The sequence below is a fragment of the Polypterus senegalus genome, chromosome 13, assembly GCF_016835505.1.
Source record: "Polypterus senegalus isolate Bchr_013 chromosome 13, ASM1683550v1, whole genome shotgun sequence".
NCBI lineage: Eukaryota > Metazoa > Chordata > Cladistia > Polypteriformes > Polypteridae > Polypterus > Polypterus senegalus.
In genome coordinates, this window is record NC_053166.1 from 57,674,768 (window position 1) to 57,702,594 (window position 27,827).

Genomic DNA, 27,827 nt, shown 5'->3' on the forward strand with positions numbered 1-27,827 from the left:
CCTGACGGATACTCAAGGTTTTACTATATTCTTAAAAAATATTCTCACAATACTTAAAAAATATTCTCACAATACTAGCTATGTAAAAGGGTATATAAAGTAAAGACTGACCGATTGTAAAATGGATGGCAAGGGTGGTGAAATGATCTATGTTTCTGTCTTATTGTTCCCGAAATCTGATTTAGAGTTAACAAAACAGTCAAATCAGTATGTTCACTCCACATTGGCTTTTTCCAAGTATTCCGGTTTCCTTTCATATTTCAAAGACAAGCAATTTATTGGCAACTCTAAAGTTGCAAATAACTGAATACAAGTGAGCCAAAGTCCAGGAATTGTACCTTACTTTTACCGTTTGATGCCACAACATATTCTAGTTTTTTAACAACCCTGCTTATTCACAGATGACTCATTATAATATCTGTTCTTTCTGTTATTTCCAAAATTCCATTTTGCAGGTATGCTTAACTAGGGGTACTGGATGATTCTGTAATGCTAAAATGCTACAAAAAGGTGTCCCCTTTCATGCTCTATGAAAGGTGATAAATTAGGGGTATTTTCTGTATATGATCCATTTAGTATTATCTTCCACAAAGAATTTATTGGAAATGGTTCTCTTCCATGAAATTGTGACTGTAAAGAAGTTGAGTTACTAATAGGATGAGTAATTGCATTTGCCAGGGATACATTAAAACACTACCAACTTTAGTTTTTGTATTATTTATACTTTCTTTAAATGTTGGCACTGTCTTAAAAGAACATATTACTAAGTTAAAAAAAACTTTATTAAAAAAGAAAGTTAAATGTGTATAAAATTAAAATAATAAAAAAATGTGCCAAGAATGATATAACATAGGCCTTTTTTAATGGAAGAGATGTGACATTAATTTAAAATTCCTTTGGCTCTCCTGACAAGACATTTCTCAGGAAGACAAATGGGTAATGGCTTCTGCCTGCCAGTTTAAAGATATTACACAGCTGAAGGAAAGCCTTTTCTAATCAATCTTTTTCCTCTGGTGAACGGCATGGGGAAAAATACACTTTCTTTTCTTTCATGTTTTCTCTTCTATTTTTTCAGTTATAAATATTGTGTGTTTTTTTTTTACATATTTCAAATCAATGCATTCTTATACAGCACACATCCCACTGGCAAACATAGGGCACTGCACACATTATCAAAAATAATATGGTTAGAATAAAACACAAAATAACATTAAATCAAACAAATCCCACCACGAAGTAAAACTGGACTCATCTGCATTGATTACATTAATATCTATAAACATTTTTAAAATTAACTTCTTAAGGTTTTTGATAATGATAAAGTAAGGTAATGGTGAAGAAATGTATGTTAATTTAAGCTTAGTGGATAACTTATTTCCTACTATATAATATTTACGTTCAAGAAAACAGCAGCAAAACCATAGAAAATAATAATAAAAAATAAACTTACTCTAATTTAAGAGAAAGAGATTGTTAGCTGTGAGTGGTGTTTTAAGTTTGTTACTGAGGTGAAGAGTTATAATTGTATGTGCTAATTCTAGGTAAAGTTTTTCATAAAAAAAAAAAATTAACTGCTATGGAGGAGCTGATTTTGCAGAATAAAAATGCTCAGGGGAAGAAAATGTCAAAAAGGTGGCAAGATGGAGATCTTAGGATAAACTTTACAAACTTTAATTTTGTATAAAGACTTTTACAGTGAATGTCAATCTTTAGCTTTAATGGTTCATAGGTTTATATTCAGTGTTACAATCAATAATCCCCAATTTATAAATTTTTTTTTTATTTAAAAATTTTTGTGTGCGAGTCGTCTTTGATATAATTGTATCCTATGTAAGACCAATTTCTGCCTCCCCACAGCCTGTTTATTTTATCTACTACTTAAAGTTTGTGAATTACTTAATCACCTCAGTCTATGCTGCAGATGTTCTATCAGACAGTTGTGGCGAGCGCCCTCTTCTACACGGTGGTGTGCAGGGGAGGCAGCATAAAGAAGAGGGACGCCTCACACCTGGAAAAACTGGTGAGGAAGGCAAGCTGAATTGTAGGCACGGAGCTGGACATTTTGACATTCGTGGCAGAGTGATGGGCACTCAGCAGGCTCCTACCAAACATGGAGAAACCACTGCATCAACTGAACAGTATCATCTCCAGACAGAGGAGCAGCTTCAGCGCCAGACTGTTGTCACTGTCCTGCACCACTGACAGACTGACGAGATCGTTCCTTCCCCACACTATGCGACTCTTCCGTTCCACCCAGGGGGGTAAACGTTAACATTATACAATGTTATTGACTGTAATAAAGTATCTATCTATCTATCTATCTATCTATCTATCTATCTATCTATCTATCTATCTATCTATCTATCTATCTATCTATCTATCTATCTTATCTATCTATCTATCTATCTATCTATCTATCTATCTATCTATGCAGTCAGTTACTTCTTCATTAATTGCCAACCCTTTTTTTTTTTACAGCGTTAAATGGAGTCACTGCATTGCCTGGCAATACAAAACTCAAGACATCAGTACCTCAGAAGACACTCTGACACACAAACCCACAAATTACAACTGGAAATCACCAGTCAATATGTCATACACATTTTTGTGATGTGATAAAATACTTCATTATCTGCAAACAAGATTATACAAAATTCCCTCAGAAAGTAAATGGGCCAGAAATCAAATCTATGTCCATGATGGTGTAAGGCAGCAGCAATAAATAATCTAGCACCATTTTTTATTTCTAGTGTTAGTGAGTGTTCTTTTGTCATGTGTGTAATGCAGCAAGTATGCATTTGAATAATCAGCTGTATACCAAAATCACAACTGAAATTATTATTTTATACAACAAACAAAATCTTTTAAGACTACTAATTAGAGAAGTAACAGTTATGATATTCTGAACAGATCTGTCTAGGAGGTCTAACATAAGATTATGTATTTTAATTGGGATTTTCCAAATCTTGTTATGAAATGAATACAAGGGCACAAATTAGTGTTAGTCCTTTCATTAAAACATCACTTAAAGTCACTAGACATGTCTTGGTTATTATCCTAAAAAGTTATTTTTGTCACAGAATATTTCTTTTATGAATTTCAGAATTCCTTTAGACAAACCTCAAACAAGTTCATCACATGGCACTCACACAAACTCAAAAATAATACTGACATCCTCAATGGTTGCTGTGACTGACAAAGGCATTTAGTGATATCATAGAGCCACACTTTTTCAGCTTGAGAGCTACTTTTAAAATGACCAGGTCAAAATGATCTACCTACATTAAAAATGCTAATTACATATATATATATATATATATATAGATATAGATATAGATATAGATATATATATATATATATATATATAGAGAGAGAGAGAGAGAGAGAGAGAGAGAGAGAGAGAGAGAGAGAGAGAGAGAGAGAGAGAGAGAGAGAGAGAGAGAGAGAATACTTTATATATAAAATATATGTTGGCATACCTTGCATAACTGCATGAACCCTTATGGCACAATACAATTCAACATATTTATGATCACTACTCTACTCTCTGATGACTTGCACTGAATGGAGTCTGCAAGGAATGGTATTTGGACTTAATAATCTTCATGTGGGAAAAGGCTGACTCACATAAATAAGTAGAGCTGAATAATGCAGTCAAGGAGGTAGCAAATTTCCTCATGTTTGGGTACTTTTCCTCTGTGAGTAAGTTCCAAAACTGTCCATAAGCCCTGGACTTCAGCTGAATGTCAGCCTGTAGTGTCAAAATCTTATCCTACACTGAAGACGAGTTTTTGGTGAAACAGTGTTACAATTTTTAATGTGAGTGAATCAATTTCAACATCTTCCCTAAAAGGATAGCACATAAATGTAATGATTTGCTCAAGTAAAGCAAAGTCTTGAAACCGTCTGTCAAAGTCTGACAGACAATTTTCACTCCGCTCTGTTTAGCGCACACTGTCAAGTTGCGCACACTCCTTCCGTTGCTTCTCCAACCGAGCAAATCATATTAACCATGGTTTTATGTTTTCGTTGCAGCTGTAAATTAAGCTCATTCAAAATGTTGGTCAGATCGGTAAAAAAGTCTAGCAGCCACTGATCGTCATTAAGTTGCAAGTTTCTTGTATTCTGCATGTTTAATGACAAGGAGAAACTCCTTTTATCTCCGGCCATTGGTCTCGAAATCGCTGCAGGAATTTCCCCCTAGTCATCTGCCTCAACAAAGGTCTTTTTTATCATCTCTCCATCTTGGAAGGACTTTTTGTGCTTAATGATGGAATGACTCACCCGGAACAATGCTTTGGTGTCTGCCTTTGCTTTTCAATGCAGCTAAGTGAAAAATGACTGCTGTCCGATTAACTGTGATTTTAGTTCCCTCACCTTTCTCTTTCTCAGCTTGCTTTTCGGAGGGAAGTCAGTGTTGTAGTTTTTATCAGTAGTTCGAAAGTGCCTTTACACATTTTCCCTTCTTTGGAATAGCAATGATAGATTTATAGATCAGACAAATGTGCTTCGATTGTGACATTGTGAGAAAAAAAAGTCCTTTTCTCATTCTGCATGACTAGTCCATTTTTTATATCCCTTCATTAGCAGATCTAAACTGGAAGGCTAACTAGGTCACTTATATCACTGGAGTTTTGCAGTAGCTCACGCATTTGATCATGCATGCGTGATGACCCGTGTGTTTGAAGAGATCTCAGACTGGCCGCCCTGAATGTCAATCAAGTGGCAAATGCCATTGGGAGGATAGATGATAGACTAAAATCTACAGTGCATCCGGAAAGTTTTCACAGCACATCACTTTTTCCACATTTTGTTATGTTACAGCCTTATTCCAAAATGGATTAAATTAATTTTGTCCTCAGAATTCTACACACAACACCCCATAATGACAACGTGAAAAAAGTTTACTTGAGATTTTTACAAATGTATTAAAAATAAAAAAATTGAGAAAGCACATGTACATAAGTATTCACAGCCTTTGCCATGAAGCTCAAAATTGAGCTCAGGTGCATCCTGTTTCCCCCGATCACCCTTGAGATGTTTCTGCAGCTTAACTGGAGTCCACCTGTGGTAAATTCAGTTGATTGGACAAGATTTGGAAAGGCACACATCTGTCTATATAAGGTCCCACAGTTGACAGTTCATGTCAGAGCACAAACCAAGCATGAAGTCAAAGGAATTGTCTGTAAATCTGGGGAAGGTTACAGAAAAATTTCTGCTGCTTTGAAGGTCCCAATAAGCACAGCGGCCTCCATCATCCGTAAGTGGAAGAAGTTCAAAACCACCAGGACTCTTCCTAGAGCTGGCTGGCCATCTAAACTGAGCGATCGGGGGAGAAGGGCCTTATAGTCAGGGAGATGACCAAGAACCCGATGGTAACTCCTTTAGAGCTCCAGAGGTCATCTGTGGAGAGAGGAGAACCTTCCAGAAGGACAACCATCTCTGCAGCAATCCACCAATCAGGCCTGTATGGTAGAGTGGCCAAACGGAAGCCACTCCTTAGTAAAAGGCACATGGCAGCCCGCCTGGAGTTTGCCAAAAGGCACCTGAAGGACTCTCAGACCATGAGAAACAAAATTCTCTGTTCTGATGAGACAAAGATTGAACTCTTTGGTTTGAATGCCAGGCATCACGTTTGGAGGAAACCAGGCACCGCTCATCACCAGGCCAATACCATCCCTACAGTGAAGCATGGTGGTGGCAGCATCATGCTGTGGGGATGTTTTTCAGCGGCAGGAACTGGGAGACTAGTCAGGATAAAGGGAAAGATGACTGCAGCAATGTACAGAGACATCCTGGATGAAAACCTGCTCCAGAGCGCTCTTCACCTCAGACTGGGGCGACGGTTCATCTTTCAGCAGGACAACAACCCTAGGTGTGCCAAGCTTGTGGCATCATATTCAAAAAGACTTGAGGCTGTAATTGCTGCCAAAGGTGCATCGACAAAGTATTGAGCAAAGGCTGTGAATATTTATGTACATGTGATTTCTCAGTTTTTTTATTTTTAACAAATTTGCAAAAACCTCAAGTAAACTTTTTTCACATTGTCATTATGGGGTGTTGTGTGTAGAATTCTGAGGAAAAAAATGAATTTAATCCATTTTGGAATAAGGCTGTAACATAAAAAAATGTGGAAAACTTTCCGGATGCACTGTAAAGTAATTTTTTTTTAATGCAACCTGATTTACCTTTACGATCTACCAGTCGATTGCGAATGATGTATTGGGCACCCCTATCATAGAGATATGACTAAAAAAAACAAAACATTGATAAAAGGTCTGTAAAACTTAATTGGCAACCAAATGAGGAATCAAAATGTAAAAATGTAAATACAAAAAAAATTTAAAAATCATTAATTATTGCTAAACCCCAGCAGTAACAAGCCAAATTTTATTACTAAAACTGCAGATGAGTGTTACTGTTCCAAAATGCAATACATTACACCAGTCATCACTATACTAAAGCAAGTGGTTTACTGGAGTAACAATTTAGTAAAAATAGATTTATGTGCAATAGTTTTAGTGTCGCATGTTTAACAGACATTATCTGATGTTACAGTACCTAGCTCTGACCCATGGTTGAGGATTATTTATTATCGCCATATAGATGCAGGACCTATACATGTTGTTAAAGGCTACTAATTTTAGTCGACATGTGACATATGGTCTGAGTGTTGTTGATGCCTTTTTTTGCTTATTAATTAGTTATTGGCTGAATTGTAGAAAAGCACCATGTAAGCAACTTTGACAAAGAAAAAGAGCGATTGGCTCAGATTAACTTCAGTTGTTGGTTAATTTTATTCATAGCTAAAATTACTGATTTATTTTACACCTTATTGCTATCATTGCAAGGGCAAAATGAAGATAAGACAAATTCAAAAGGGTGGGTGATATACTCACATGTTTATTTTTTTATATCTCTGAATATTCAGTTTCATTTTGATTCTGTATTTGCTGCATTAGGTAACTTTATTAAGAATATTTAGTAGTGATATTAGTAGTTTTTATTGTATTATTATTAGAAGTAGTAGTATTTATTATTATTAGTAGAAGTATTAGTAGTAGTTGTTTATAAATGAAACAAATCAATTTGTATATTATTGCCAATGAATACTATTAAAGTCAAAAGCTATAGATTGCCCTCCAGATTGCAACTGTCTTTCCAGTTACCAGTTGCAACTGTTGAGTAAAGTGTTCAAAACTTAAGCATACTTGAGGTCATCCATGGCACAAAAACGTATCAGCAGCTTGGCTATGATTAGCATCAACTCAGACCTTGCACAGAAGCTGTCATATGAAGAACTAATAGATGACTTTGCCTATGCAACAGACAATGAGGAAACCTTTTAATATTAAATTTCAACTTTTGATTATTTAAAAAAAAGAGTATGTTTGTATGATGTTAACAAGTTATTAAGTTTGTGATGTGTGATTCTTTGTTTATTATTTATGTGTTTATTTGCCTATGCAAAAAAGAGATTGATAAACAAACTTTTAAACATTTATTTTCAAGTTTGTATTAATAAAAAAGTATTTTATTTGGCATTAAAAAGTTATAGTTAAGTATGAGATGTGTGTTTCTTTGTTTATTCATTATATACTTATTGCTTATTTTACACCTGTTATAAGAAATAATAATGTACATGATTCAGGGGTTTGGGGGACCAAGAAGGTTGCATTTAGGGCCCCAATGACATCACTTTCAGTTCTGTGCCAATGACGTCACTTCCCCTGACTGGCTTTAAAACTGCCATATTGCAGCACTGGGCATTTGTACCACAGGTGAAATGCAATGGGGTTATCACAAAACACAACCAAAAAATGGACTGGAAAACACATTCTCAAGCAGTTCTAAAAAGAAATACTAACTGCTTTGTAACAAATATTTTTCAGTACATCTAGTTTTCTCAGCAAATCAATAAAGGTACTTGAGATGACATAGTTATTTTCAATGTCAATCAGTACACACACATCAGAGTTTAAAGTATCAGAATAGAGCTTTAGAAACTGAAATTATATTGCATAAGAAGAATTTGATCTATAAAAAGACACAGATTTCCGTTGCTTCTGCAGAAATTCAATAATTAAACATATCAACAGCATACTGAATTGTTACGCAAGAATTTCATTTTTCACTGTGCAAATAACTTACACAGTAAGGTTACATTCCAAGTGTGTTTTGTTCACTCCAAAGCAAACATTGCGGTCAAATTCACAGAGAAACCCTGCATACACTTACATCTGCAGCTCAGCACATGACAAGCCCAAACCAACTGGATTTGTTACACAGGTAATTTGAATTTGGAAGGTCTTAAATAAGTTCTCTCATTAAGTATCTAAGCATTAGATATACTACTATTAAGATGAAGGGAAGTATATTCTCATTCTCTGGCTGGAATAATGAAATTACTTGATTTCAGCTTTGAAATGTTAAAAAAATATTTAAAAAAATTAAAAATATAAAATATACAATAAATCATATTTACAAAGTGCACCCTTAAAAACTCCTTAATTGGAATAGTGTTTCAACAGTGTTGATACATGTCTTGCAATGCTCTAGCTTCCTACAAACTTTTTGTGAAATTAGTGATTTGAGAAAACAAAAACACAGATATGTAAAAGCTGGCCATTTTTTGTATGACATGAACTTTTCCAATTCACTACAAATTTGAGTTTGAGTAAGGCGAATATAAAAGGGATAGTGTCACACATGTGTACATGGCAGGCAGCTATAGGGCTTAAAAGAGGTAATTCCATGCTGGACCAGGGGGTGGCAGAGTGCACTGATCCTTTCTCTTATTCCTCCACAGGAAATTCCACCTGGGCTCGATGAAGCCGCTTTCGATTCCGTGCCTGATGACATCACTTCCTTTAACCAGCTTTAAAACTGCCATATTGTTCTATTTTGAACTAATGTCTGTAGAGATCAATTGCTACAACCTTTGCCTTTTTTAACTTCTCAAATATATGTGGAGGCTGCTCCAAATGTTTTTGCAGTGTTGTTTATATTTATTTCACAATAGACATATAAACTAATGGATGCTTTCATCTTAAATTTATAATGTTATAAAGTTTTTTTGCTGAATGTGCATAGTGTGTTATGAGCTTGATATAGCGACATATGCCAAATACTACTCAAATAAGTCAGAAAACCTACGCATGATACTAAATTTAGATGCAGTCAGGGATTTTGTTAATCGACTTGAAAGTTGGTGCATTTTACGTTTTTTACTTATGTCAAAGAGTCAGTTATCACATTTTTGTTCATTAAACATTTTTGTAACAGTGAGTCAAATTCAAAAATAATAGCAATAGTTTAATGTACTGTAGTTACCTGTGTTAGTAGACTACATTAAATATAAGTTTTTAATCTCATTTTACAGTACCCCTGATCAGCTTGTGATGGCTCAATATCCTTCACAAAGAACAGATTACAATTCAAACAATGTAAGGAATACATTGCTTAACGCCTTATAGTTAGTTGTTGATTATAGAGGGTCTGTGACTAACAGTGGTTCAAATTTCTTAAAACATAACATGTTTTAACAGATGTACTAAAAAAGGAACAATTTCTCAAAAACATTCTCCAATAGGAAGAGATTTACAATAGTCAGAAGAGCTTGTGAAACTTTTACTGACTTTCTTGAAATGAGTCCGCAAATGCGCATGAGAATCAGTGTAAGCTCGCAAATGTCCAGAGGTAGTGCAAGTTTTGATTAAAAAAAAAAAAGTATAATTATAGGATGTAAAAAAGTTATTAAGTTTGTGATCTGGTTTAATCTATATAGTTCCCATCATGTCAGCAGAGAGGAAACATGCCTTTTTTACTCTTATTGAATTTATTAAAAGCATGTAACATTTCCATACAATAAAATCAAAGTTAACTAACCTAAATTCAAATCAACCCCGATCCATTAAGAAGAGAGCAAGGCCAACAGCTACAGTAAAACTTTGAGAGCTGTAAAGAGGGAAAGGAGTCTTTCTCCCCAATATAAATGTTTATTCTAAACTGTTATTGATTAGATCCTCTTGGGTTTTAAAAAAAGTTTTGAACAGATCCTCTAACTAAAAACTTGATTTTTCCAATTATAAATAGTATATAACATCAGTTACTCACTGACTTGAAAAAGGTGAGTTAGGATTCTTCCAGTTGAGCAAAATAAGTCTATGTGCCAATAGTGTAGTAAAGACAATTACAGTTTGTTTGTCCTTACCCACTTTAAGCCCATCTGGGAGTTCACCAAACACAGCTGTTAGTGGTTTAGGAGAGATTGTAACACCAAGGCTGCCTTATGGGCATTTAAAAATTTTTGTCCAGAATGATGCTAATTTGGTACACACCCAAAACTTGTGGCCTAATGAGGCTGGAGCTCGATTGCAATGTCCACAGTTTGGATCTTGCCCTGGAAACATTTTGGACACTTTTAAATGAGATATGTGCTCAATAAATGATTTTAAGTTTAATAATTGAATGCTTTGTGTGTATGGAGCTAGAATGAATTCTGTACATTGCTGCCTTCCACTCCTTTTCTGAAATGTTGAATAACAGATCTTTTTCCCATTGTGCTCTGGGATCTTTAAAAGGAAAGGACTTTAAAATGGTTTTATATATTATAGAAATGTCTTCAAAGCTGATCAGTATTTCTTCTGCAATAGAAACATGCCTTTTTATCGCCCTGTGTTCTTAACAAAGTAAAATATTCCTAAACATAGTCAAAGACACAACACAGAAGTTAATGAAATAAGAAAAAGTATATAAAATATATATTGACAGAGTAAGATAAGAGGGAATAGTAAACAATATTGTTTGAAAAGCAAACAATTTACACTCCAAACTTTGGTTAAGAGGCAAACAGGCAGCAGTTTCCCTGACCCCAAAAAAATATGCAAGTTCTGATCACTCAAAATGATGCCTTCTTAGAGGTGCTTTTTGTAACGTTCTAGAAGATGCACTTTCTCAGTAAGCTATTTAATTACTAGTGTGTGCAGTGCCTAAACAGTCAGTTCACTACATTACTGTTTATAACATGACCCAAAGAGTGTCAAAAAAAAAGGTTTCATTTAATTTGTGGGTTTCCAAGTATAAAAACAATTATATAACACAAAGAAAGGAAAACCTATATATTTCAACAGTTTTACTTATATTTCATATTATTTATTGTCACATTTCACAGTACTTTAATTTATGTATTTATTTTGCTTAATTAAATTTGTCAGAAATTTTCATCCATAGTAGTAGAGCTACAATCCAATGGTAGCAGGAATTAAGATTTTAATTGAATTAGAATTCAAAAATTCTAATTGATGGAAAAGTAGAAAATTGTAATCTTGGAAAGAACAAAGCATAGTGAAAGAAAGTGAGAAACAGTGAAAAAGTGTAAAGACGTTTTACATAGAGAGGAGCGGCAGGATCAAGCCAGATCATATGACTAAGAAATTGTCCTAAAAATCATTATAAGTATTAAAGAGATTTGTTAAAGGCAGCAGCGTTTCTCATCTTCGCAGAGGTTAGGAGATCAGTGCAGAACTTAATGGTAATCTTATGTCTACCTTAAGACAGAAAGCCAGTTAGCCCGACATCTGAGTGACAGATAAAAATGGACAAAAACTGTCAGAATGTCTGGAAGACAGAGCACAAAAAGGAACAAAAAAAAAACAGAAGAAAGAATGAAAGAAGTCATAAAGCAGCTAATCTTAAGGCTGAATTCCATTATAAAGCCTTTACATCTTGTTAGACAATGTTATATTTAAAGCAACATTTCTCAATCTTAGTTTCAGGGACAAAGAACTATTTACTCAAAATAATGCATTTGTAAAAGTACAAAGCCAGCTTAGCATTTGTGCCCAATGTTATTAAGATGATTTCAGTTTTTAATTTCTACAATCAAACTTTAGACTGTCATTTAATTATCAATGCATAAAAATACCATCAACTGCACATATTTCCGTAATGCATTTGATAGTGTTTTTAAAGTGTCTGGTGTTACATTCAGAAAAATGGTTTAGAGAATGTACTAAATCCTGCAAATACATTTTACTATGTTTCATGGGTGGCACGGTGGTGCAGTGGGTAGCGCTGCTGCCTCGCAGTTAGGAGACTTCAGTTCACTTCCCGGGTACTCCCTGTGTGGAGTTGCATGTTCTCCCTGTGTCAGCGTGGGTTTCCTCCGAGTGCTCTGGTTTCCTCCCACAGTCCAAAGACATGCAGGTTAGGTGCATTGGCGATTCTAAATTGTCCTTAGTGTGTATGTGTGCCCTGCGGTGGGCTAGCGCCCCACCCAGGATTTGTTTCATGCCTTGCGCCCTGTGTTGGCTGGGATTGGATCCAGCAGACCCCCGTGACCCTGTAGAGAGGGGACTGGGCGGTCTCATGGTCTGGAATCCCTACAGATTTTATTTTTTTCCTCCAGCTGTCTGGAGTTTTTTTTTGTTTTTTCTGTCCAAACTGGCCATTGGACCTTACTCTTATTCTATGTTAATTAATGTTGACTTAATTTATTTTCTTACTGTGTCTTTTATTTTTCTATTCTTCATTATGTAAAGCACTTTGAGCTACTTTTTGTATGAAAATGTGCTATATAAATAAATTGTTGTTGTTGTTGCAGTTAGGATATAACAGGTTGGATAATGGATGGATGGATGGATGGATAATGTTTAATCAAAGCTTTTCGATTTCAGAATGACTTTCTTTCTAGCTAATCAAAATAGAGTTTAACTTTTTAAATAATTATTTTTTTTCTTATTGCACAAATAGGAAAATGAAAATTTTTCAAGTGTCAGAAGCAGGTTTTCAACAAATGTAATCTACAAATAACCATTTTAAAATGCTTTGTATTGCATAAGGTATCAGGTAGATTGTCGTCATGTGTTCTTAGAGCCTCATTTATTGTTTATCTCAGATATTACCAAGGTGGGCTGTTTAGGGGAGTTGGGGGTGACAGTGTTTGGAATACGCAATGAAAATATATTTTTCTTAAAGACTCTTCACAACTTACAATTAAAGTAGGAAAGCTGAATAGAAGGAAAAACTAAATGTAAGTACAAAAATCTCACAATGACTCTATCAAGTGTTATAAAAAAGTAAACATGCCAACTTCTTTTATTCTTTCTTAGTTATGCACAGTTATAATATATGATGGTAAATTTGCAGTGGATAAAATTCAAACCAAAGACATTGCAGCCAATTTTGAATTCACACCATATGATGTAGCTAGCCTCTCCAAGCATCTAACACATACTACTTTATGCTGTCAACAGGCCATGCATTTTTTTCTACTGTATGTGTGAGGCTGTGCAAACTAAACAAATGACTTAATAAAGACACTTCAGCTTACTTTCAGTCATAAGGGAATGTTTACAGCACCATTATTCTTGTCCATTGACCTTTTAATTGTTTTCAACTGAGAGTCTGTTGCTGGTTTAAGAGATCTGCATTGGTAGCTAAATTTTAAATGTGCAATCAAAGAAACCATTTAATCATTTCAATAGTAGGCAATTATTTACTAAACTGTTCACTATGTTATTGTTAATAATGCTAATGTGGGATAGCATTGTGATTCCTCCTAACCTGGTTAAAAAGAGTGCTAAAAAAAGACAAAGTGATAAAAAGCATGCAAAATGCAAGATAAGGTAAAACATAAACAAGCACAAAATAATCTGCTAAGTAAACAGGACTTCTGCTCTAACATAACAATAATACACCACAGAAGGGTGCCACAAAGGTCCCTTGTACTCGGTTTCCAAGTATCTCCTGCTGTCTAACCACTCTGGCCACATTATCTCCTTACCATGCCAAACCATAAGTTTTTAAACTTAATCAGTTTCTGACTCTAAGCTCAGTCCCATCAGCAAGGAATGACCATTAAACCTCACCCTAGGACAATCCTAATAATCACAACCAGCGCTTTCTCTGGAAGGCTCCAAGATGTTCCTGTATTCTCACACTTAATTAAACTGTTAAAAAAACAGGTACTCTTGAGTGCAAAAGTACTGCCTGTTCTCCATAAATTTTACCAGGGTTACACATGTTCCACAAATGAGTTCTCTACTGCCATAGGTTTGTGATGCCCCATGTGCCCACAGTCCAGTCATATTTGAGAATGGAGTAGGACAAGCAAGTTTCTTAGTGGGAAACAGTGCAACGATGTAGATTTATTTTCAAGCAAAAGAATATACATAAGCAAATGTCAGGGTACTTTAAAATCTCCGATTAATTGATCAGTCAATCAGGATTCAAAGCTTAAGAGCAGTTCTCCAGAGAGATGCATAAAATAGAGAACCCACATATTATTTATTGTCTCTTTAGGGTCCCAACACACATGCACCACAGTGGCTCCCTCATCTTCAAGTTCACAAGAAAAATCTTAACAACATGCACACACAGACGCCATTCTTCCAAGATTGCCCACGGTGCAGCTCCTCCAGATCTGCAGACAGCTAAGCCCATACCACTTAACTCCCAAGAGCAGACCCTTCAGAAAGTTATCCCACCTTCACTGTTGCATAGAAAATGCTTAATAGATCTGGATGTCTCCTGAAAGTTTCCCTCAGCTCCAGGATTCCTACTCTTGTCCCAGTTTCCACTTGGACTGTTGCTTCACTCCTTTTGATCTCTTCTGTCGCTCACCGCTCCTCTGTTGACCCCTGAGTGTTTTTTTGTGCTCTATCTTTAGATGCTCTCCCTTCTCTTAATGCCCAGTCCTTACTCCACTGCTGCTTAAGGCTCAATCTGTGCTTCTCTCTGACTAACACTTACCTGGTACTTAAATTGCATCCTTCTAAATAATGCTCACCCTTTTGTCAATCAAAATTAGCCTCACTTTACATAAGGACCAACTGCTTTTTAATTTTCTCTTTATCATGGGTTATCACTGGAATTATTAAGGAAAACTCAACCAGCCCCTTGCAATGTCTTCCCTGATTATTCAGTACCCACTGGGTACTTACTTCTGGAGCTATGTTGAGATCTGAAAAGCATAACATTCCTTTGTTGTTAAACTGGTATTGAAGTACTAATCAAATTTAAAGAGAAAGAGTTTACATGCCATTTTACTGTAAGCCTATACAGGATGTCCTTGGGTTACAACGTCTCGACATACAACGTTTCGAGTTTACAATGCTCACTCCTATGAAAACTTTAAAAAAATTGAGACGTGATAAGAAATAAAGGTAAGTATTTTTTTTACACTCATTTTTTCTGTTACTACAGTACAGTATATTTATGTCCTTTTCCTTTTTCTGTGGCTTAGTTGTGTTTTTATGTTCTAGATTATGATTTTGCAAATGTGTTAAGATAGGTAAGTGACTTAGGCTAGGGTGTGTTTCGACTTACACCAAAATTCGGGTTACACCACTGTTGTAGGAATCGAACTGTGTCGTAAACCGAGGACGTCCTGTAATTGCATATGTGTGACATGGAGGCGTATATTGGTAATTTTGAGAGACATAAGATGCCATGAAGGCGATGTCTTTTCCCAGGATGTTTATGATTACTTCTGCAGAACAATGCCAGACTTCATTTTGTATATGTGATAACAGCATGGCTTCTTATACACAGAGTGCATGTGCTTGACCATCCAGCCAACAATTCAGACTTGTTTCCTATCGAATATGCGTGGCGCATCATGAAGCAGGCCATCAGACAACTCGACCACAACCTGTTGAATAGATGAAGTCTTGTATCAAGCAAGAATGGGCAAAAATTCCATTTACAAAATTGCAAGAATTAGAATCCTCAGTTTCCAAAAAATCTCCCTTCCAACTTTTTTTTTTTAATGTGTTGCAGGTGTCAAATTCTAAATGTTTTTGTGCTTTTCTGGAAACAGGATATGTATATTTAACAAAATAAAGAAAACTGGATAGTTTAAACTTTACCATATCTTGTCTTTGTACTGTTTTTAAATAAATAAAGGTAAATATAAGTAAAATACCTGTTGTGATGTGAGATTTTGCATATAACTTGATAAATATTTTGTATGTCTTTATTTGTAACTTAGACAAATCAATGTAATATTAGGGTTACATTATTGATAATAACAGCAATGGTTTGATGGTTTAAGAACCCCTTCCCCCCACCAGGACTGAATCTCTTTGAATTTTACGACAGGATTTGGGGGATGTGCCTCAAACCAGTTTGGCAAGTGTTTCTCTGCTAAAGTCTCTCAGTCAACCCCCCGCAGAAAAGCCAGGCTACCTAACTGCCAAGCTTTACCTTAACATATGGTTTTGGGGGCAGGTGTGAGGGTGTTCTATTCCCCCATTGGTCTGAAGTATGGCTGTTTGGAACTGGCTTGTATCAGAAGCCTTTAAGTACCATGACGTCCTATTGTCTCTAGGGGTTGGGCAGAGAACCTATACATTTGCTCACTCCCTCACTCTCTCTCTCTCTCTTACCAAAACTGCTCAATGACCATGTCGCACCATGAACTGAAAAGAACAACACAATGCTCGGCAGCCATATTGAGACAGGCATGCGGTCTGTTCTGAAGAAAGCGGACCACAAATTATGTCTTAACTAGAGACATTTTAAGCAACTAACAAGTCTGTGTGTCGCCTGAAACCACACATCACCATTTATCAGTTTGTATGGTTGCCAATATTCAAATGTACTTTGCATGTTAGTTATTATTTATGAATATTATCAATTATACATTATTTTATGTCTAACTTAACTCCTGCTTTTCTTTTACTACACCTAATTGCCTGAGGTTATGGATGTAGAAGGGAAGGTGGGGAGAAGTTATATACAATAATACCTTATAAACAGTGATACGTCAGGGAAATTTGAGGCATACATGTTAATAATACAAAAGGGGAAAGTAGAGTAATATAATACTCTACTAAGACAAAACAATACCATTTACAAATCATTGTTTTTTTTTTTAATTTTACATTCTGTCCCAAACAAAAACATGAAACTGAATCAAATTAAAAAGATATACAGACTAAGCTATAGTTAGTATTCTTTTTTTGGCTTAGATTTAAAGATATTGTCTGCTTAATCATCCTAAAAGAAAGCTAATTTGCAAATAGAAAAACTCTTTAACTCCTAATTCAAAGCATCTCATACTCAGTGAAAGAGTCTGATCTCGGAAGGATCAGATAGACCATCACATTTCAAATTGAGTTCTGTTTGCACAGAAAAAGAGAACAAAAACATTGATTTGTGCCATGAAGGATAGATGAAGACAGAAAGGAAGTGTGGATGAAAATAAGAGGAAACGAGAGACAAGCAGTCAAAAAGTAAAAGCTTCTAAGCTTAAATAAAAGAGGTTTTCCCGAGCCAGCATTTATAATCAGACGTGAGACTCAAGCTCTGGCTTTTCAAAACCGAGGAGCACATATCATGTAGTGCTGTAAAAGTTAGCCTTTGGAGTAAGAGGATATGGGTTTGTTTGCTCTGCCGGGCATTCTTCTTTTTTGCAAGGCTCTGAAACAAGAGCTCTAGTTGTATGCCTAGGGGCTATCTTGCCCCTAGCTGCCTGTAGATTTAGGGGATCCGAAGTACTTCATGATATGAAATCTTACTTTGCTAATGGTTCTGTAGAAGCATATCACCCAGAACACCATGCAGTAACCTCTGGAGGATATTCACTATAATTTAGTCCCTATAAAAGTCAATAATTGTTTCATATCTAGCTGCCCCCTCCCATAAACTATAAAAGTTTGCATGCAACTTTTCAAATTCAAATAAGGCACAAAGGAAAATTATTTTGCTATCTTTTGGAACATAGGCATTGTACTAGTTATGATGTAAGTATGCCTAATAAAAAAGGTAAACGTTAAAAAAACAAAAATATTATTTGGTCTTTTCTAAACTACTACCAGTTTATGAGCTGCTCTTGTCCCTTTCAGCTCTCTATGATGTCCATAAGATCTTGACGGCTACTTGCAGTGCCTATATCAGAGAAGGTCAAACAAGGGGATACTTCCTTCCTTCCTTTCTTCTCTCTTGTGCCTGATGGTTGTCTTCCAGCTGCAAACCTCTGCAGGTTGTTCTGCTTTTCTTAATGTGGACTTTCTGTCTCCCTCTGCTTGACTCCCGTAACTTCTTCCTCTTCCACTTCTCTGGGTTTCTTTCTGCAGAGGTAGAATTGTGCAGCTTACTTTTTTGCCTCTGGATGCCAACAGCACACGGTTCAGTTTTGGTCAGTTCATCTACATAACTGCTTTCTGTACTATTTCCTTTATTTTTAAATAAACTATTTGCCTCAGAAACTTTTCAGAATACTTTTTTCCAGCTGGATTATAGCCCATTCATGCATAGCAGTCTCTGCTAGACCATGGCTCATCTTTATGGATAGTTAGGGATCCCTCAAAGACTGTTTCATAGATACGGTGTGCTTTTATGTCATGCTGGGAAGCCACAGAGGTTCTGCTGATGCTTTCAATGCAGACAATCAAAACAGTAAGCAATGCCCCTGTATCCTAATCAAAAAATTGTTTTTCATTCCTTTTATAATTGGGCGACTGGCATACTCAGAAATCTCACACTTTATATTTTCCCCTATAGTCACTTTGCAGGATCTTAAATAATTACTTATAACCTCTACTTAGAAAAAATCCAATTACAGCAAGACACTTGCATGTCCTTGAGGGGAAAGCAAAGAATATCATCAAAAATATAGAGTAGAAAATAAGACACCAACCTGTCCTTTATGTTTTTGACTAAATAACAGATGCCCCTGTCCACTAAACTGGACAGCTAGCCTGACTGCGCCCCAGGTGTGTTTCCTCCCTGATCCTTGTTATTGTTTTAAAAGACAAGCTACCCATAAACACTTTATGACCACTTTAGATATATTACAACAACCCAGGCCCAATGTGCAAAAAACCTTTGCTCAGAAATTCAGTTTTTCATTGCCTTGAGCTACCCACAATCAAGGCATTTTGCCTCTGATGACTTTTTTGCACAGAGGCTTTCAAAAAGGTTTCCTCTTACACGTGAGGGCATGTCTTAAAAAATATGGCCTCTCTGGGCATTTCCTAATATCTCTTTATTTCTCAGGGTCCACTTTTTAAGTAGATAGCCTCATGAAAATATAAACCTTAAATCAATGTGACTAGTATATGTAACCCAGACACTCTTTCCACATTTCATCACAAATGAGACACTCAAGTTTCACCTGGCCGCTGTTCACCTGTTTGTTATATTATGTTCTATTTCTAGTGAATGTCTTTTTGAGTCTATACACACCAGTAATGGTGTCAAGTAGTCAAAGATTTAATTTGTGTTGTATAAAACACACAGGGGTAAAAAATGGAGAAAGATTTGTACAGACAATTAGAAAAAAATTAAACAAAACCCTACTGCAGCTGTCCCACTAGTCACATATAGTGTTAACACATTGTTGATCCCCTAACTGCTAGGTGAATTAGACCTTCACAAATACCACACCAAAGCAGTTTATTCTCACCTCTTTCTTCCTCAGATTTTCCACACACAAGTGAGTCTTCATACCAGATAATTGCCTAACTCTAGTTTAAATGAGTTCTATGGGGAGAGGCAGCTTTAAACCCTCTTCTTAGTTTACTTACAGTTTTGTCCTCAAATTTTTAGTTATAGGGTTGGCTTTTCTTTAAATATGAGAACACTAATCTAAACGTTTCCCTAGTTGTCCCACACCTTCAGGTATGTGCAACACTGAGTACTATGCAACTCTTAAAACTCTCACTGGCAACTTCAGGGCTTCCTGCTTTAATAGGTCTTCATGCTTTCAGTCCTTTTAGGCTAAAGATTTGGGACAATGTACTGACCGAGAAGATGTGTGGTTTCTTGCCTGCGTTCTTTGCCCTCACCTTCTCAGTAAACATCTTGGGTTCCCTGGTATCTCCTTGGTTTCCTGAGCTCTGGCATTCTTAGGTAATCTCTTTTGACTGTTGTTCATAGCTTTCACTGTCAGTGCATCATTTGATGGCATGGTCTACCACTCCCCTAATGCACTCTATTTTGCAACCTTGCTTGATAAAGGTCTTCTTTTGTCCGTAAGGTTCTCTCTCTCTCTCTCTCATGCTTGAAGGTTTGTTTTAGGACTTTCCTCCGTGCTTTTTCCCTTTTCTGGTGTCCATGTCTCAGTAGTCTCTTCACAGGCAAGCACACCTTCAAAATATATAGTGCAAAAATATAAATAGTATAATTAAAGGAGAAGTTATCATAGATAGATAGATAGATAGATACCTAATTAATCCCAAGGGGAAATTCACATATCACCATAATTTTCTCATGTAGCGTTAAATGTGTGATATTGAATGCAATATACAGTATGTTTAAATATAAATATGCATGATTTAAAAAAATAAAATAAAGCATAAAATAAATGAAGGGTTAAGTGAACTAATATTGAAGAATGATTGCCAGAGTAAGACTTAAGTAAAACAAAGAAAGGAAATACATTTTAATACATCTATGCAAGTCTGAATTTTTATTATTTATACATACCATTATACTGTGCATTGATTTTACTATAGTCATATCTTATTCAATGTCAGGCACAAAGTGTATGAAATGTACATCTGTGATTTCTTCAGTGTTGCATTATGATTAATTATCCACTGGGGGCTATTGCTGAAACTGCAAAGCATTTCTAATGTATTCTGTAACAGAAACCATTTCCTTGCTTCACTTTCCTCAGTGTGGGTAAGGCAGCTAGTGCAGAAACAGAGCTAATGCTGATGTAAATCATAAAAACAGCAGAACACTACGCCTTTAAGTGGGTCTCTATAGTGTGAGCTTTACACAACCTTTTGGTGGTCTTGTCTAAATCTGGGCTTTTTTGCCATTGCTAGTTTGAGGTATTTTATGAATCTAAGTACTTTTCTAACTGCAAATCAGGCTATGGTTGTATACATATAGATAGGCTAACATTAACCACTGCAGCAATTGAAGAAGTTATTATATTGCTTCTATTTATATTTTCTTATTTTATCTTGGCACAATGTTTAATGATACTAATACTTCACAGTTTACTTGCAGGAATACTGCATGTTCAAATTATGACTTGTCCCTTTTCTGTTTGTCATTTACTTACTGATGTAAATCAAACTACTTTAAAACTTGTTTGTGCTTATATTAATAAAATTTATATAAAAGCAAATGCAGACTGTTCATTTAGTAATGTTATTATAGGACATGTTAATTACAGGCCTAAGAAATCATCCTGTGTCATCTTTTTTCATGATCAACATGTGACTTAGTTAAGGGAAGAACTGTACATTCAAAATGTTATATCATTTTACAATTGGGACAAAACTAAGCTATTTCTAGAAAATGCAAAGAAGTTGACATATATGATGGTATACCTTAGAAGTTTACATCATTATGTAGGAACACATATATGTTGCCAATGCTTATATTTAAAGTGATTAACATTTGAATACAGCAGGTCCAGCTTGTTTTGTCCATGAATGGAACATGTCTAATAGACACTTGATTCCTTGTTTTGAAGTCACCAGCATTCAAAATGATTCAAAATTCTGATGCAGAATGAATCACTTCTGTTGCGCAGTCAGCCAGAATGATGCGACTTACTTTCCCGGGCAGCAACAGGAAAAAATTCACTCATTTCAATGTCTTGATTACACATTTTAGTTTTAATTGCACCATGCTCCCTTCATTGCATATTCACAAAATTCACCAGTCTCTCTCCTGCTTTTTCTATTCAGTCTGATGAAACCAATCCGGCATTAAAATAGTGTCCAAAATAAGAGGCGTAAGCTGGTCCTACGTGGTACCCAAAATATCACAGCACCTGAACTTGCCCTAACTCACTATGAAATGTAACAGTTCAAACAACTTGTATGAAAGCAACAGAACAATTCCTATTATATGAAGTCAGGCCAGGTCTGCATAATTTCCACCTTACTTTTATTCTCACTCCAGCCTTCACCGCTTCCATCTCCAGACGAGCTTGTAACTTTTATTGTTGCTCCAGATATTTGCCCTTTCACCCTTTTCATTTTCAGATACGCAGTTCTTCTGATAGGATGTAATGTGGCTGTTTATGGGGTGGTGCTCACAGTACTAACAGAGGTATATGGGGATGTTTAATATATCCCACTTTACATTTCTCAGCGCTTCTTATATTAGCAGATGTTATAGACATAGCCAGGTCTCTTATGCTCATGGCGTGACACTTCTCAGCTTTGCAGCATGTCTGAGAGTCAGAGGAGGTGGGCAGGTGCATGGGTTTGCATTCACAGTAGCATCTCTTCAGTAAAGTTTTCAAATTCATTCAAATATCTATGATAACAAACCGGAGGCCAAAACTTAACATTACTACTTAATCACATTAATTCATTACATTAAAAACATTAATAATTCCAAAATAAAAAAACAGAATCTGTACATGGCATGACAACCAAAAGAAAAGTTTAAAATGTGTTTTTACATAACTGTTTACATGGTAATTTACTAAAGTAATATGTCAGAAGGGAGAGATCCTGAGCTGTTGCAACACATCACCCATTCCATCCTGAAAAAGATCAAACTTTCCAACCATTATTCCATATATAGGGCATTGGAAAGAGAGGAATATAATCTGACCCTGACAAAAAATCATTTTCATGGAGTACGTTCAGTCAAAGTACCCTGAAGGACATTGGACACATGCCTATACAGATCAGTCTGCTTCTCAAGCAACAAACAATGGAAGTGCAGTAGTGTATTTATTAGTTTACTGGACACAAGAACTTCATCCCCTAATACTCAATATTCCACCAACTTCAGGGCAAAGACAGAAGCCCTACATACAGCAGCAAGCGGTCATCTTTAGTGATGCTTTTTCTGTGCTGTGTGTACTTGAAGACCCCCATGGCAAGAAATTGAATATACTTACATCTACTATTCCAGAACCGTCATATGATAAGGAAAAAGCTCCTTCAAGACTGCCCCCACTAGGATGTCTTCAGACTGGCCAAATGGCCTGACCAGACAACCCTGAGGACTGAACACTTTGGCGATTTAGAGAAGCTACAGAGGACAGCTACATTTGTGCAGGTCACTGGTGTGGACATCTAGCAATTGAAGGAGAAAAATAGTTATGTGTAGCTTTATAAAGAATGACAGTGTTGGTTATTGAACTTTACAACACCATTTCCCCACATGAAAACTTTTAGCATAACTTTTTATTTTTCTGCTTCTGACACTTAGCTTAAATTGTTTGACTTAGCAACATCTCCCAATGCCAGCTCCCCTCAATGCTGTGTCAGTACAATTGAACCATAAGAATCAAGTGTTCTTCATACATTACTTTTCTCATTGTTCTGGAAGAGAATACTACTTGCAAATGCATAAACTTATTACTTTTATTGAGACAATTTTTTATGCTACTCTCAAGCAAAGTCTGTAAGAAACATAATGGGATAAACTTTTTGGTATTTGGGCTGTTCCTAAGCTGAGGATAAAATAAAAGTCTTCTCACAAAACAGAACAAGTTCATATCAAAATGAATAAGCAGTAGCAATGAAAACACCACACTGGATGAGTAAAAATAAAAGAATTAATGGAATTTTGGAAGCAACACCTGCTGCATAACTCATATCAAATTTATAACTGGAGTGCTAACTATGGGATTTATGAGCAAAGTCTCTTTCATTAATTTACTAGAGAAAAGCCAAGCAAAATGACACCTTTTATTGGCTAACTAAAAAGATTACAATATGCAAGCTTTCGAGGCAACTCAGGCCCCTTCTTCAGGCAAGATGTAATACAGAAACTGAAGTTCCCTGTGTTTATATCCACACACTAGGACAAGAAACAACAATGGTAAATTTTTGAATGAAAACTCTTAAATGTAAAAAATTAATAGGTTCATTCAGGCTAAGATTAATTTAACAGGAGATAGAAGAACAATGTATGGTCAAGATCTTTAGATAAGATAACTGTCCAATAAAGTCCTTTGAAGTTTGTGAAGTTTTTCAAAACAATGCAGATCTGTAGTCAGGTTGTCTGTTAAATTAATCTTAGCCTGAATGAACCTATTAATTTTTTACATTTAAGAGTTTTCATTCAAAAATTTACCATTGTTGTTTCTTGTCCTAGTGTGTGGATATAAACACAGGAAACTTCAGTTTCTGTATTACATCTTGCCTGAAGAAGGGGCCTGAGTTGCCTCGAAAGCTTGCATATTGTAATCTTTTTAGTTAGCCAATAAAAGGTGTCATTTTGCTTGGCTTTTCTCTACATTCATAATGGCTAACACGGTACAACAACCTAGTACTACATTAATTTACTATAAAGACAATGATGAAATGTGCTGAATGTGAACACACTGGATAGAACTTCTGCCTTATGAATCCAGAATCCTGTTGATTCCTGCCACAAAATGCTGCCACATTCTCAAAGATGTGCAGTCTAGGTTAAAGCGACTCTAAATCAGTGGCGTAGCTTGGGGCAGGCAGATTGGGCGGTCTGCCCTGGGCGGCACATTTTTGGAGGCAGCAATATTGACCAAAAGGATCAGTACAATCGTGTGTAAGAAGCAGGATTCAGAAAATATCACCCATGAATGAAAAAACTAAAATTCCCTGATTTTTATCCACAAATACTTCAAAAATAATTTTCAGACTGTTCTTCTGTGACAGCATCAGACACAGCAGTTGAAATTTATGAGGCAATAACAAAAATAAACATCAACATTACACAGATAATAATTTCTAGGAAGATAAACAACTAATTTACAATTTAGAATTTCATTTTATCAATCCGAATGCGTTCTTGCTTTGCACAGTAAACATCCCTACCTATCACTTGTACACTACACTGGTTCTGGATTTTGCAGCGTAATTATATTAAACTAATAATTAGAACATGACTTATCAGTGTGTCTATACTATATTCTTGTCTAGTTGATGCTTATAAATAATTATATGTGAAAAATTACTGCTGTTTCTCTATATATGAATAAATCTATGCAAAATTAATCTTAATTTTTCTCTATACGTCATTTTAATTTTCTGTTTAAATAGGTTAACATATTCAGATGTGTTGGAGGGCGGCAAATTGAAGTATTGCCCCGCCCAGAGCAGCACAAACTCTAGCTATGCCACTGCTCTAAATTACCTAGATTGGCTGAGTAATATTGTGGACGTGCATGTAATTGGATCCTGTGATGAACTAGTGCCTTGTCCATGGCAGTTCCCTACCTAGTCCCTAATGCTGCTGAGATTGACTCTAACCCCCTTAACCTGAAATAGAACGAGATGACAATGTGCAAGGAAGAGGTGAAATTAATTAAAAACACTAAGGGAAGTAATAAAACATATGGAAAAAATAAAACATGATTTCAATTAATATTTTAAACACTTTTCATCTGTGAAGAAGATAAATATGTCAGTCATTGAATATTATGGAGGGAGATGTGCTGTAAGAATTTAAAAGGCTAAAATCAAGTAACTCTCCAGGACTGAATGTCATTTATCCAAAGATACAAAAAAAGGCCAAAGTGTAAAAGATCACTAACATAAATGATATATATGTATATATCATAATAAAAAAGAAACGCTTAACAAAAAGGCAAACATGAGAAATGACCAAGCAATACATAAGGGCCACGGATATCAACCCAATCTTAGCTAATTCAATCCAGATTTTAATGAAGTGGAGGGTTTCATCAACAAAAAGAACAAACTCAATCACAAAAGCCTGAGGCTTTAAAAAAAAAAAGACTAAATTCTGCCTCAGGTGGCAGTCACAAATCTGCATAAGTTTAACTTGAAGAAATGAGGGCATGAGGCATATTAATAAAACAATTAACAATTAATAAAAAAAATATAAAATTATTAACAAAGAATACTAAATGAAAAATAAATGACAGAAGTAATTAGTTTAATTAAATTAATTGCATTAACAAAAGGAAAATCTATTTAAAAAGATAATGAAAATAAACAAGCAGCAATAAGCAATACTAAAACCAGTGATGAAGTCCACACAAAACCATTTCAAAATCAAATAGTTTAAATGTATTAATGAACAGTAAGCACTACATCAGTAAGGAGAGCACTGTATTGTTTACATTACCTTTCAAAAATCTGTCATGAAGTGATTTTTTATTAATTTTTTGTTATGTTTTATTTTTTTTTTAGCAGAAGGAATTCTAATATGACATATTAGTTTTTGAATTTGGTTAGTAATTGATGTGGTGCAAGTAATTTTGCACCGTTTCCAATGCCATTTTGTTTTGTCTAGGACTTTCCATTCATTAGAACACAACTATCAATTGCCGGGGCGTGGCCTCAGAGGTCATTTTGTAGTGATTCTAACCGTTACACTTCACTGAGTTTATAGTGAAAATTTAACTACTGATTGCATGTCAACCCCAAACTGTCTTCAGACCCCTTCCCAAGGGGCAGAAAATGACATCCACTAATAAAAGTGATTTTTACAAAAAATGATCTAGAGAAAAGATGCACCAAAAAAAATGTAATTAGTACTTTATCTACAATCTCACAAACGCCCCGTACATAAACCGCTTCTGAAAACCGCCCACCCTCTCCCAATATACTGTATACAGTAAACAAATGTCATAAAATCATGTACACCAAAAAATGTCCCACAACATCCACTCAGATGTCTTTTTATCAGATTATCATATCTCCCAGTACTTCAGTTTCTCAGACGTGCCAATCCCAGAATAAAAGATTTACAGCTCACACTGATTCCAATCCCATCCACTGTCTAGTGCACTTCCCACAGTGTATCAGGAATCTTTGAGGTTGCCACCCCAAACTGCATCGGACTTGTGGTGCTCCACGAGAAACAATCTTTTTCCTGGCCTTAGATAGGTCACGTATTTCCCCTCTGCCATAAAGCTTGGGCTGTTTTTTTCCTTTTCTCTTCCTGCCTTTTCACATCCGTTTCTATATCAGTCCTGGAAATTGCAATGACAGCCCCATACCTCACAAAGGTAATCCCTACCCAACCTAACCATCTTATACAACAAATTTATGTGGCAGTGCTACATAATTCCCCACCGCTAGTCTCTCTCAGAGGGGGTCCAAAGTAGGGCTTGAGGTTGACCGCATTTACTGTGTCTATTTTTTTTTTATGATTCCCTACCCTTTTGTATGTGGTAATTGTTTGGCCCGAGTTGCTTTAGGATCAAAGCTGGTCCTGTCCATTTAGGCGCAATGGTTAGGTGAGCCCTAACCCAGACCAGATCACCTACCGAGTAGTGTACTTTACTACGGTGGGCATTGTAGTACCTGGCATGTCTGGCTGTCAACCTCACCAATCTCATCTGAACATCCCTTCTAAATTGATCCATGGTGGTGAGAGTAATATATTGAGGAGTGTCGGGTAAGGGAGCTGTTTTTATTAAATGATGAAGCGTCCCTTTAACCATCATCCTAATGCTACCAAGGCAGGCGTTGCACCAATAGCCTCATAGCTCGCTGTATTAATGGCAAATCGCAGTTCCGGGATCCACTTGTCCCAGTCTTGATGGCAGTCTCCTATATAGGATGCCATCATGGTCTTTAAGGTTCGATTTACTCTTTCCATTTAAGTAGTCTGGGGATGATAGGCAGCTGTCAGTTTCTGCTTTACACCCCATGACATACACAATTATTCCATTAGTTCACTGGTGAACTGGGGACCTCTATGGGGTACAACACATTTTGGCACGCCCTCAGCAGGTAAATATTTCATTTTTCAGGGTGGTGCAGATCTTCTGAGTTTTGGCATCTGTTAGGGCAAACAGCTCCACCCACTGTGAAAAATAGTCTTCAACAACCATCAAGACTGTCTTCTTGGTGGAATTAGAAGGTAAAGGTCCCATCAGGTCAACTCCCAACATCTCTCCAGGGGCCTCATGCATAACGCCGTGCGAAGAA